Source organism: Rhamphochromis longiceps, linkage group LG19 (assembly GCF_057381845.1).
Source record: "Rhamphochromis longiceps isolate RC_006_pf linkage group LG19, R_longiceps_female_GT1.1, whole genome shotgun sequence".
Classification (NCBI taxonomy): domain Eukaryota; kingdom Metazoa; phylum Chordata; class Actinopteri; order Cichliformes; family Cichlidae; genus Rhamphochromis; species Rhamphochromis longiceps.
In genome coordinates this window covers 14,109,497-14,122,593 of record NC_140575.1, presented here as the reverse complement: position 1 = coordinate 14,122,593, position 13,097 = coordinate 14,109,497, and positions in this window count along the sequence as shown.

Sequence of the window (13,097 nt, the reverse complement as noted above, 5' to 3'; positions counted from 1 at the left end):
GCCATCTGAATCGTAGTCAACTCATCGTTATTCGGAACACGTCTCAGCGGACGTAGGTTGCTGTGGTTTACGCCACCACCACGAGCCCGCATCCAGCTTCTAATTGGGGGGTGGACGACTGGTAGTTCCGGGTTAGCGAGTTGTCCGACTTGGCGGGTCCATCGATGACGAAGTAGTCTGATGGTGTGCTGATCGTGGGAAGAGAATAAAGGTTGAAAGATATCCGAGATGGTGTGATAGTTGGTTACACCATGTAGTTTCAAATAGGTTTTGATGCGAATCCGGATGCCGCTCCGTTTTCCCCGTCGTCTGGGCCGTTTCTTGGCGGGGGGGAAGAAAGGCAAGCAGCGTATGCATGTAGTCGTGTCTTTAGGAAACGGGATGTCGCTTCCCGGCTTCCAATACGGATATGCAGGTTGATGTTTCAAAGGTCGGCGATCCAGCAGCGTTTGACGATCATAAACAATTAGTGTGGTTCCATCCCGGAAGCATACAAAAAATAGAATAGCTAACAACAGAAAAAGCTCGGAGGAGCGAAGACGGCTTGCCGTACACACTGGCGCCATTTTCCTCCACATATAACCAAATCATGGTCTTTTTCAAAGCCTTTGCCAATATAGCTTTTATACTTATAACTTGTATGTATTAAAGTACATCACCAAAGACAAACTCAGAAATTAAATGTTATGAGTTCGTTTACATTTTAGGACTAATTTGGTTAACATCAGTTGCCAGTGGTAGTTTGTTTAGCTAGCTAGACAGCCTTCAAAAGTCGCTATTGGGTTGTTTTAACTGCACATTTACACTTAAGTCATTTATATTAAACCTATACTTCTGTGTGACAGCTATGTTCTCACTCACCTTAAAATGAATATAATTGCTGTAAACTGAAATAATATGATTATTTCTCTGCCTCGCCAAAAAAAAACTGCATTTACAAACTATGGCAGCAACTGATAAAAGCGAAATGAGAAGCCGTTAGGGTCAATAGATGTGTTTCGGACACAAATTGTCCTTTTTTTCATTTCTTAAAGAAAGGCATTTTTATTTAAAAAAAAAAAAAAAGTCTTAATAAAGTCAGCAAACATAAAATCCCTCATGACACCTTTTTACACCTGGGAGCGTTAAGGGTCTCGAAAAATGCCATAAAATTTGAACATGCATACTACACTCTTTGTGGTCATTGAACGCTGCTTTTCCTGCCTTTCGAAGAAAACTACCATGGGTAAAAACTGTAATTTTATTACATTTATTTGGTTTATATGATGTTATTTTTGTAAAATGCTCTTCAGAATCTTCCCTAATTTGACTGGACCTCTGCAGTTATTGAGCAACTAAAGATCTCTAGACTAGAACTATGTGTTGAATGACCCTTTTTTATTTAGTGATGTATACCCAGGTGATATAGGTGAGCATTTCACTCTCCTATGGTGTGGACATCATTTAACTGCAACATAAAATATTTATTTGCAGTTGTCGTAGTGCAATATGTTGCACAGCTCTTGCCTTCTTTCCCTCTGTGAACTTTTGTGTCTGTTAGACGTGCAGCAGCTGGTACAGTGTTAGACTGATGAAAGAAGGGTGACAGCAGGATGGAGGGATGGGAGATGTTACTGGAGTGGAGCGCAAGAGGGTAGGGGGGGAGGTTGTATCAAACACTAGTCTAATGAGCCATCTGTAGTGGCAGCACTGTGGAGGTTACACCTGACCTGCTAACGTCCAAGCACTTTTACAGTACATTCATACAGCACACACCCCAAAGGAAGCTTGAGGCAGTTTGAGGTTCTTTATTGATATCTTTGATATTCAGCAAAACAATAGACTGATGAGATGTCCACGTGTACGCCAACTTTTGTCCTTTGGCAGCTGGGAGAAGCTTCAGCGCCACACTGCAGAAGAGGATAAATGAATGATCAGGTGTACAGATGCTTGTATGTTACTTAAAATAACGAGGTTCATCTAAACGAACTGATCTTCTTAAGGGCATTCCTCTCTTGATTATGTTTTTCCAAAAAGAAAATTATGTTCTGCATCTTTAAAACAAGCAAAAATAAATAAATAAATAAATAAGGTGGCAGTAATGCCTAAAACAACACTGTCACCTGTAGATAAAATGACCTCCTGTCACTGAGTAATCGTTGTTTGTTATCATTATGACTGAGTGCTCGTTTGGCGAGTGTAACCAATGTTATTTTTAGTACCTGTAACTTACAAATGTCCCCTGAACGCATCACATACAGGCAAAGTTACTGTTACATAACACAGACAGCTGTACAGCGCAGCAGGGATGACATTTTTTCTAAGCATCCCCTGGTCCCCAAGGAATGGAGAAGTAAAAGCCTCGGGCTACAAACAAAACAGAAGTGTTTTTGAGGCATTTAATGGCTTTAAAATTCACAGGACAGGTATTGCGTATTTAAAGCAGCCAAATAAAACTTTAACAAACAAACTGAAATGAGCAAAACCAGCCAGGAAACTAATTGAAGCTTTGATTTGTTTTAAGTATTTTTTTAATCTGTAGAACAACAAATATGACCTTGACGTTTGTGACCTATTAGGTCATCACTGTGTGCAAGTTTCACTACAGTGGGGCAAAAAAGTATTTAGTCAGCCACCGATTGTGCAAGTTCCCCCACCTAAAATGATGACAGAGGTCAGTAATTTGCACCAGAGGTACACTTCAACTGTGAGAGACAGAATGTGAAAAAAAAAATCCATGAATCCACATGGTAGGATTTGTAAAGAATTTATTCGTAAATCAGGGTGGAAAATAAGTATTTGGTCAATAACAAAAATACAACTCAATACTTTGTAACATAACCTTTGTTGGCAATAACAGAGGTCAAACGTTTACTATAGGTCTTTACCAGGTTTGCACACACAGTAGCTGGTATTTTGGCCCATTCCTCCATGCAGATCTTCTCGAGAGCAGTGATGTTTTGGGGCTGTCGCCGAGCAACACGGACTTTCAACTCCCGCCACAGATTTTCTATGGGGTTGAGGTCTGGAGACTGGCTAGGCCACTCCAGGACTTTCAAATGCTTCTTACGTAGCCACTCCTTTGTTGCCCGGGCGGTGTGTTTTGGATCATTGTCATGTTGGAAGACCCAGCCTCGTTTCATCTTCAAAGTTCTCACTGATGGAAGGAGGTTTTGGCTCAAAATCTCACGATACATGGCCCCATTCATTCTGTCCTTAACACGGATCAGTCGTCCTGTCCCCTTGGCAGAAAAACAGCCCCATAGCATGATGTTTCCACCCCCATGCTTCACAGTAGGTATGGTGTTCTTGGGATGCAACTCAGTATTCTTCTTCCTCCAAACACGACGAGTTGAGTTTATACCAAAAAGTTCTACTTTGGTTTCATCTGACCACATGACATTCTCCCAATCCTCTGCTGTATCATCCATGTGCTCTCTGGCAAACTTCAGACGGGCCTGGACATGCACTGGCTTCAGCAGCGGAACACGTCTGGCACTGCGGGATTTGATTCCCTGCCGTTGTAGTGTGTTACTGACGGTGACCTTTGTTACTTTGGTCCCAGCTCTCTGCAGGTCATTCACCAGGTCCCTCCGTGTGGTTCTGGGATCTTTGCTCACCGTTCTCATGATCATTTTGACCCCACGGGATGAGATCTTGCGTGGAGCCCCAGATCGAGGGAGATTATCAGTGGTCTTGTATGTCTTCCATTTTCTGATGATTGCTCCCACAGTTGATTTTTTCACACCAAGCTGCTTGCCTATTGTAGATTCACTCTTCCCAGTCTGGTGCAGGTCTACAATACTTTTCCTGGTGTCCTTCGAAAGCTCTTTGGTCTTGGCCATGACGGAGTTTGGAGTCTGACTGTTTGAGGCTGTGGACAGGTGTCTTTTATACAGATGATGAGTTCAAACAGGTGCCATTCATACAGGTAACGAGTGGGGGACAGAAAAGCTTCTTACAGAAGACGTTACAGGTCTGTGAGAGCCAGAGATTTTCCTTGTTTGAGGTGACCAAATACTTATTTTCCACCCTAATTTACGAATAAATTCTTTACAAATCCTACCATGTGAATTCATGGATTTTTTTTTCACATTCTGTCTCTCACAGTTGAAGTGTACCTCTAGTGCAAATTACTGACCTCTGTCATCATTTTAAGTGGGGGAACTTGCACAATCGGTGGCTGACTAAATACTTTTTTGCCCCACTGTAGATTGTTACCTTACTGCAGGAGCATTCTTCTGCAGCACTTTATAAGGAAGCACTCCTTGAATAACGGCGGTTGCACACAGTTTGTTTGTCTACTTAAAATGTAGCTGTGCAGATTGTGCAGAGATCTTCTCATCCAAACAACACGACTGAGTAACATTTGGCTCAGCAAACCAAAAACAGCTAATTACTTGAAAATAAGACGATAAAGGATAGGCTAAAGGTTTGGTGATTAGTTGTGAGAATAACATTTAGGGTTAAGCATGGGAATGCATTAGTGTGGATGGAGACTCCCATTGCGATGGCCAAGAAAACATGCTTGCATATATGTTTGATTTTCCCCACACACACAGTGAAGCAGCCAGCAGTCCCTCTTGAGGAAATGTTGGCAATGGAGACCAAAAACACAAGAACCGCTCATCCAATAACTTCAAATTTGGCACTGCACTTATTTGGGTCTTGAGGAATGCATTTGCCAAGTCTGAAATAGATTGAAGAGCTGGTTTTGGAGATGGGTAGAGAACAGACGGAGGGAAATTCAGAGATTTGTTGATCTGCTAGTTGGATTAATTAGGATAATGCACTGATTTCTGTGAGTGTGGTCTCGAATGTTACAATTCTTTTGTTTCTTTGTTAAAGCAAAGCGATACATTGCATTTTGCAGTCAACATGACTTTTCTGTCTAAATTACTTTCATTATTTATCATCATCTCTTCTCCATCTTCTCACTTGGGTCTTCCTACATTATATCCATTATTGTAAACGAAGCTGGGCTGTAAATCACAGCCAAAGCATCACCCCTCCATTAAGGTCCTGCTCATAATCACGCTCCAGAGCATAAACTAACAGAACATGATATAGACGAGTTTTGGGAGTATTGGGAATTGATTCCCAATACACTTCAGGGACTCTCAGAGGTTTCTGATCACCCATAGCAGCATGATCTGCATGATGTGCATCTACATCATTAGTCCATGTGGATGAGGACAATGGGTTAATTCGAAATGGTCCAGTTGGGGCATGAATGATAGAAATACTCTAATGAATGTCCAGAGAATTGGGCAAAGGGAGAAAACCACATAACTGCATTATTTTAGCACTTCACCTCGCATTTCCCAACAAACAAAAGAGGAATCACTGGTGCATCTCCTCAAGTATCCTCTCTGTCGGCTCCACTTTCATGGAAGCATGGTTATCATCCATCCCTGCTGTGCATGTCCACGCAGGCAGAAATAAGCATCTTCTCATGGGGAGATGCAGTGAATTCTGGTAAACTGACGCTGAGGAAGCAAACGCTGGCCTCTGTGCTGATGTGGAGCTAAACACTTAATGGAATTATTGTGCTCGGTGTCCTCAAAGAGCAGCCATCTGCCACATTATCAATGCCTAGGTTAAACAATCCAGTGCTATTTTCTATCCAAAGGCTGAATGCCCCAAAGCCATGGAAATGGGGGCATAATGCGGCACCAAAGGCAGCAGAGTGTTTTCAGCTTTCATGTCGGGCCAGTAACAGAAAGAGAGGGATGAATGGGTGAGCTACAGGCTAAGGAGTCGATTTGTGAACTGGAGCACTGAATAGACGCCTCATCGATTGAAGAATTGTGATGATTACAGGGTTCGCTGCTGTGTAGTAATGCAATAGGCAAAGCCATCACAGCCTGTAGTGTTATCTGGCCAAATGATGTAGACCCTGCCTCGTTAATAGCGGCCATCCATTCTGGGCAAATGGCTGTGAATTTATCTAACGTGGCCCTGCGACGCATGAATAAACAGGAAGATGCACGCGTACACACATCCGTAGGGAAAATACACATGACGGGGGGGGGTGTATTCTTTTCCTGAACATCCACTGCAGAGCAGTTCAACCTCTGGGAACATATGAGAGTGAGGACAGAGATAAACAAACCTCTCACACTGTAACTCCATGATTAAGCGCACATCCATTTTTAACAGCCGTCTACAAATGAATTACGCTGGTCGTCAAACACAGTAAGTGCTCCCTGAGGAAAGATGAAGGAGAGAAAAGAGTGGAGGGTGCTCAGAAAATGCCATATTTGCCACATTACTATTCATGTTTTTTTTTTTTTTTTATCCCCCACCCATTAATTATCCTCTAGAGCGGTCCTCAAAAAATGAGCTTGTGTGAAGAGCTTCTTCATGTTTGACAAAAAAGAAAAAAAGTCCTTCTCAGGATAAAAGCATCGACTTACCATGGTCCACAAAGTAATTAAGAGTCAGACGGTAATAACTCTGGTGAGAGAGAGGAATTAATAGAAACACAGAGGATTTCTTTCCCAACTTTTAGAGTGATTATTTAAATTGTTTCATCCCAACTTCTACTTTCAATTCATCTCCCTTTCTTTGTTACTCACTTCCTCCATCATTCTGTAGAACCTTTGAGGAAAGGCCCCAGAACATGCCTGATCAATAATGTGCCAGCAGAAAAAAATAATTTATTCTGTTTTTTCTGTTTTTTGCTTTCAGTTGCTGTTCCTTTCCTCAGATCGATGGATTTCAATTCCAGCAGCAAGGCGTTGTCGTCTGGGCCTGTAACACTCCCATGAATGGGTGGAAACATGGTGCATGGCTTCAAACGCACTGTACTGTCCAGCATTACTGCAATAAAAGATTAGCTTATAGTTTTGGCGTGAGGGTTAATGACCTAAACTCGGCATCAACACAAATGCCCCCTCATCATTACTAAAGCACCTTTATTGCTGCTGCTGTGATGAGTTTATATCTGTAATAATGCCTGTGGCAGCGCTCTGTTGTTGCTCCTAGAGAACGTGGGAGTCGGTTATTATTTTGGGGAACAGTCAGCTCAGAGTCGTCCCATAACAGGTGCCATTAGCATTCCTGTGCTGATGTTGGCAGTGATTAGAAGCAGGGCGAGAGGGTGGCCGGGGAAAGTGGAAGGGTGGCTCAAAGAGGTAATGGGTGCTGACTTACAGCCAGTGATGAAGGAACGACAACATTAGCTGACAGAAGGTCTGGGACAGAGGCCAGCTCGACCGGATCGGGAACACACATCCCGGTTTTTGCACCAAACACATTTCTGGTTCAGATGAATCAGGCTACGTTTTAAAGAGGGAACTAATTTGACATTATTCTCATTTTAGAATTATAAAATGTATATCCACGTGACCCATACAGAGCCAGAGGGAAAGAAATGGTGTATATGTTGGGATGATGAGTAAGTGGGTCGTTCTCACTATAAAATCTTGCTACTTTATGAATACTAACGGCATCTCACAAAAATTTATAACGTGTCTTTTGGCTTGATTGCAGTGATGGACTGTCCCGCAAAATTGAGTAGACATGGACCTTCCTCATGAAGATTATATCATTGCTGCAGTTTGTTTGAATTATTACTTAAAAGTACATTTTCTAAATGATCCCTCACAGATATTGGTAGGTGCACCTTACTAGTATTGGGTTGGACCCCTTTTGTCTACAGAACTGTCCAATTTCTTTATTGCACATATTCAAACAAGGTGCTGGAGACATTCCTCCGAGACTCTGGTCCATGTTGACATGATAGCATCATACAGGTGCTGCAGATTTCTCAGCCTCAGATCCATGATGTGAATCTCCTGTTGCGTGCTCTTTTGTATTCAGATCTGCTTACTGTGGAGGCTATTTGAGTACAGGGAACTCACTGACATGTCCAAGAAACCAGTTTGAAGTGAAATAAATTTTGTGAATGAGGAGATGAGTACACTGGGATCATAACGGCATGGAAATGGCCAGCAACAATAGGTTAGTGTTTAAACAATGCTCAGTAGGTACTAAGAGGATCAAAGAGTGCCAAGAAAATATATCCCAGAAAGCTGGATGATCCATGCTGGAGTTTCAGTTTGTTGTTCTTAGCTGACACTGAGTGTCACCCAGTGTGGTCTTCGGCTGCTCCACCACATCTGCTTCAAGGTGTGTTGTGCATTCAGAGGTGCTCTTCTACATACTTTGGTAGAAATGAGTGCTTATTTGAGTTACTAATGTCTAATAATTAATCAGATTAAAGCAGACAGCTGCTGCTCATCAGATATGTTCTCTTCGTAAGGTCATTCTTTGTTAATCCTAGAAATGGTTGTGTGTGAAAATCCCAGGATACTCAGAAATACTCAGACCAGCTAGTCTGGCACCAAGTTCCGGTTCTGATGCTTGGTTTGAACTTTAGGAGGTCGTTTTTGACCATTTCAAAATGTGTAAATATAATAATAATTTGGTCGGCTGATTAAATATCTGCATTATCCAGCAGTTAAAGGTGTACATAATGAAGTGGACGGATAAACAAGTGCATGAATACTGAAAGCATGATTTTTAGAGCTGATTAGAAAACATTAAAAAATAAAGCAGCGCTTAGTCACACATCAGGGAAGAGTGGAATGAACAAAAACAGATTTTCCTTTAGGAGAATCTCTGCGGGGTCTTTTCTGTTTAGTTTAAACATTTCAACAACAACTAAAGACTGCATATTGTTCAGTCAATTTAATGACTGCTGCGTGAACATCAATACTGTTTGTGGCTGATAAAGCGCTAAAGCTTCTATAATGCATATTTTTAAATGGATCAGATGACTGAAGGAGATCTTTATCCTGACAACCCTACAGAGAATTCTACTTTTCCACTGACCTTTTGTTTTATAATTCAACAGGAAGCTCATTTCAGCCATCATTAAACAACATACTGACAAAACTAGCAGCTATGGGGTGAACATACTGCAGCATTAGCTACCAAAAGGCCAGCTACATCCCTCAGGAGTTGGAAATGCAAAACAGCCCTATGAGAACGTCGATTATGATCATTTCACTCATTAGGTCACCAGAAACATATTTCATATTTAATGATAACATTGTTCTGTGTATGCTGCGCAAATAGCCTGCTTTAAAAAGGACATCATTTGTAAGATCATTGTTTGTTTTCCATGAGTGTGAGTCACTAAAAGAATCTGTTAGTACATTAATCAGTACATTTTCAGCTCCCCTACACTTTTGAATTGGATTCATCTTCCTATTTCAAGATGATACAGTAAGTTCATCTCTGTGTTAAGAGCATAATTCAGTGAGTGGGATGACTTGCTAATAATCCCCAGCCTCTTTCCCAGGAAATCTTGCTGTGTGGGTAAACAGCTGTTCAGCTGGAAAATTGTTTTAAAATCCGTCCTTTTGGCTTGTGAGAAATGAGATTCCTGGTAGCAAAAACAGCAAAAACAAACGGTAAAAAAATAGCATGAACGCTTGAGCTGAGCAACATTCCTGGTTCAGTGTATGAAAGCCTTCAGTCAGCCCACATGTGTTAAGCTGCTTTTATTCTAGACATTAAATTCTCTCAAACAAAATTAAAGCAAACATTATCTAAGAAGGTGGTGCAGTGTTCAACAGTATGCCCTCAAAGAACGTCCTGAGTTTGACTCCACCAGCCAGCTGGGACCTTTCTGTGTAGAATTTGCATATTCTCCCCATGCATGTATGGATTCACTCCATGCAGTGGATTTTCTATAGCGTGGTATCTACAACTGTAGTGAGACCGTAACCCTTTAAACCTTTGATAACACTGGCCAAGCAGTCCTAAAGTGCAGCCTCCTTTACATTCCAGCAACCGTCACACAGGCATGGAGATCGATTGATAACCACCTGGCAACCACCAGTAAAGAGTAAAAAATGAGTATTCACCACCTGGTTTTGAGTGGTTGCTCCAGTCATGCAGGCCTGGAAACCATGACCCCATGGTAATGACCAGCTGCTAAGGGGAAAAGTGTGTAACTGTGTGGTAGTGAGAGGTTGGTGAAATTGGTTGCAAAGTGGTGTATGGTGCTGCACTGAAAACCTCGTGATTGTTTTAGCTGCTAGACTATTGCTGTGTAGTTTGCAGAGAAGGCACCAACTCATCTACAAACACTCGCCTACTAAGCAGAGGACAACACAAACCAGAAAGAAGTTTGACTTTGAAAGAGAGAAGTCACCTGGTTTGGTTTACATCGCTCTTTTTCAAGTTTCATTACCGCTTTGTGGTTAATTATCAAGTGTTTGCAGACAAATCTGCATCTTCCATGCAAGCTGCAGGCAACCATCAAGCCTGTACAGATTACTCTGATAGTGAACAGTAATTAAGAGATTACAAACAGGTTTTTGATGCAGCATCCTTTTTGCAACTACCTTTACCCAGCAAACCCACACAACCAGGTCAGAGAATACACTTGTTTTTTTCCAGGGTCAGCAACCAGTCCCTTTTCCTCGGAGGTTGAAATAACGAGATACCAAAAAGACATGTCCGTGACGTTAAAGCTCAGGCTTTTTAATGCTCTAAACTCTGTTTTGACAGCTTTTTGTTTGTCTTAGATCTGTATGATGTCAGCAAGAGCTGATTAAAAACAATACCCCACCCACCAGCTCTCCATAACTTAAACTTGTGAAGGATAGCTGATCAAGAAAAAGTGGCTTTAAGCCCTATTAGCTTAAAGCTTCACTATGTCCCATTATAAGAATTACTTATAGCTTTGTGTGATACTGTAAAACGAACAAAGCTACTCTGGTAAAGTCTGAGAAAGACTATCTGGAGGTTGAAATGATCCATGGCTGAGTTCTTAAAAAAGGACATGCCTTTGCATTTTTTTTAAACAGACATGGTTCATTACATCCAATTTGTCCAGTGCTTCACTGGTTCACAAGATTGCACCGATGATCAATTACTGCTGATTAAATCATGTAAAAATCACCGGAGACACCAAGAATACAGAAGAGTTTTGTTGGGTCTGTGTTTCCACAAGCCCCGCTAATTCTAGAGACTTATTCATCATGAAGAAAACAAGACAGTCGATCGATCGATTATTTGCGCAAGGGAGGCCTCGTCTGTGTCCACCACGAAAATGACCCCCAGATCTGACCACCTCCTGCTACCATTTATTGAGAGACAGTTCACACAAAACACGTCAGAACAAAGCCACGCCCCCTTGGTTCTAAGACAGACAAAGCATTTTATGTATATGTGTGAACTTCTGTAAGTGTGTGTGTGTGTGTGTGTGTGTGTGTGTGTGTGTGTGTGTGTGTGTGTGTGTCAGGGTCATAAACCCAGGAAGCTTACATCAAAAGAAACAGATCTTTCAGATAGGATGTATCTACAATAAAACCTCCCCCAGCACAGAGTGGTTGGAGAGGTGGTCAGGATCAAAGGAATGGCTTTGATCCTACTGCTTGAACTAAGACTGTACAAATTTAAGAAACACAATGGCAACATTCAACAATTAGACTTAACCAGTTTAAAGAATAACAGAAACATTTTAAGCATATTAAACACTTTCCTTGAAAACAGAAGCAGTAGAGTGTTTGGTTACTGGTGAGTAGAGCTGGGCGATAGAACGATAACGATATGTATTGCGATATAACTTTTTCTCGATAGAAAAATTGAACTATTGTGATAGACCTCGCCGCTCTTGTCCTCTTAAAAAAAAAAAAAAAAAAAAAAAAAAAGTCAGCCAATCCAAATTAAGTAGCGCAGAGCTGAACCAATCACAGCCGCAGCGTCACGTCGCGTGACTTGTTACGTACAGCACAAGTGCCAAACCGCACATGTGTATTTGTTTGGGAAGCAGCCAGCCACCGTACCGCCCGGGTAATGGAGGAAATGAGTGTGCCGACTAGAAAAATCAACCGAGCGTGACCGAAGGTTACCGAATAGAAAACAGATGATGGTTCCAATGCCGGAGAGATTGTCGAACAGAAGAGCCACAGAAGTTCCGTAGTGTGAAGGTATTTCGGCTATTTCAAGTCTGACAAAAAACAGAGTAGCGTTCACTGTAAATTGTGCCGAAAGCAAGTCTGGAAATACAATAAACTGGTGCATGCTCAGGCTACGTCCACACGTACCCGGGTATTTTTGAAAACGCAGATTTTTCTATGCGTTTGCACCTTTCGTCCACACGTAAACAGCGTTTTTGGTCACTGAAAACGAAGATTTTTAAAAACTCCGGCCAGAGTGGATATTTTTGAAAACTCTGTTTTTGCATTTACATGTGGACTAGAAAAGCGGAGAAAACGCAGCGTCAAAGGTGTGCGCATTTTTTGACGTCACACTGTGCGCCACGTTATTGTTTCGGTGAAATGAATTTCTACAATACTGTTACTGTTAATTCTACTCTCTGCAGTGTTTAAATGCTTACATATACACACAGTTACTGTCCCTCCACACATACGACTCGGTTCTGCTTCTATGCCCCAGCTTTGTTTACTTTTTCCCACCGAGGCTTCTACACTTCTGATTGGCCAACATTTCTGCACGGTTAGGAATCTAGCGCCACCTGCTGCTTTGGCATGTTCATAGCAGCGTTTTCCTTCATTTCTGCCTTTATGTGTGGACGGGATTATTTTTTAAAATGAAAACGGAAAATCTCCGTTTTCAAAAATACCCGTGTACGTGTGGACGTAGCCTCAGTCTCTGACTGGAAGCGCTAATTCGTCATTCGGCTTTTGTCAGACTAAAGTAACTGTTAAAACTGTTTGAAAAGCTCAGCTATACAACAAGGAGAGATTGAGAATTTCCTTTTAGTTCTCAGTTTATTTGATATTGACAAAAGTTAGTCAGTTTTGTCTGTTCTTCTGTAAAACAAACTAAGATTTATTTTTAGAATTAATATTTTGTTTCTAAGTGGAATTGACAATTTAGTCTGTTTCGTTTGTTCTATTTTGAAACTTAAACGCTTTAGCGGCTGCCTTTTGTGTAGTTTGCAATATTTGCCTTTATCTGAAAAAGTCTCATGTTCCTTAAGTACATCTACCCTGTTGAACTTATTATGGGAAATAAATATTTAAATAAAAACAAGCTGCTGATTATTTCACATTTTACTTGTGAGCAACGGCACATTTAAATCTTACAAATATAGTTATTTGGCTTATATCGTGATAGATATCGTTATC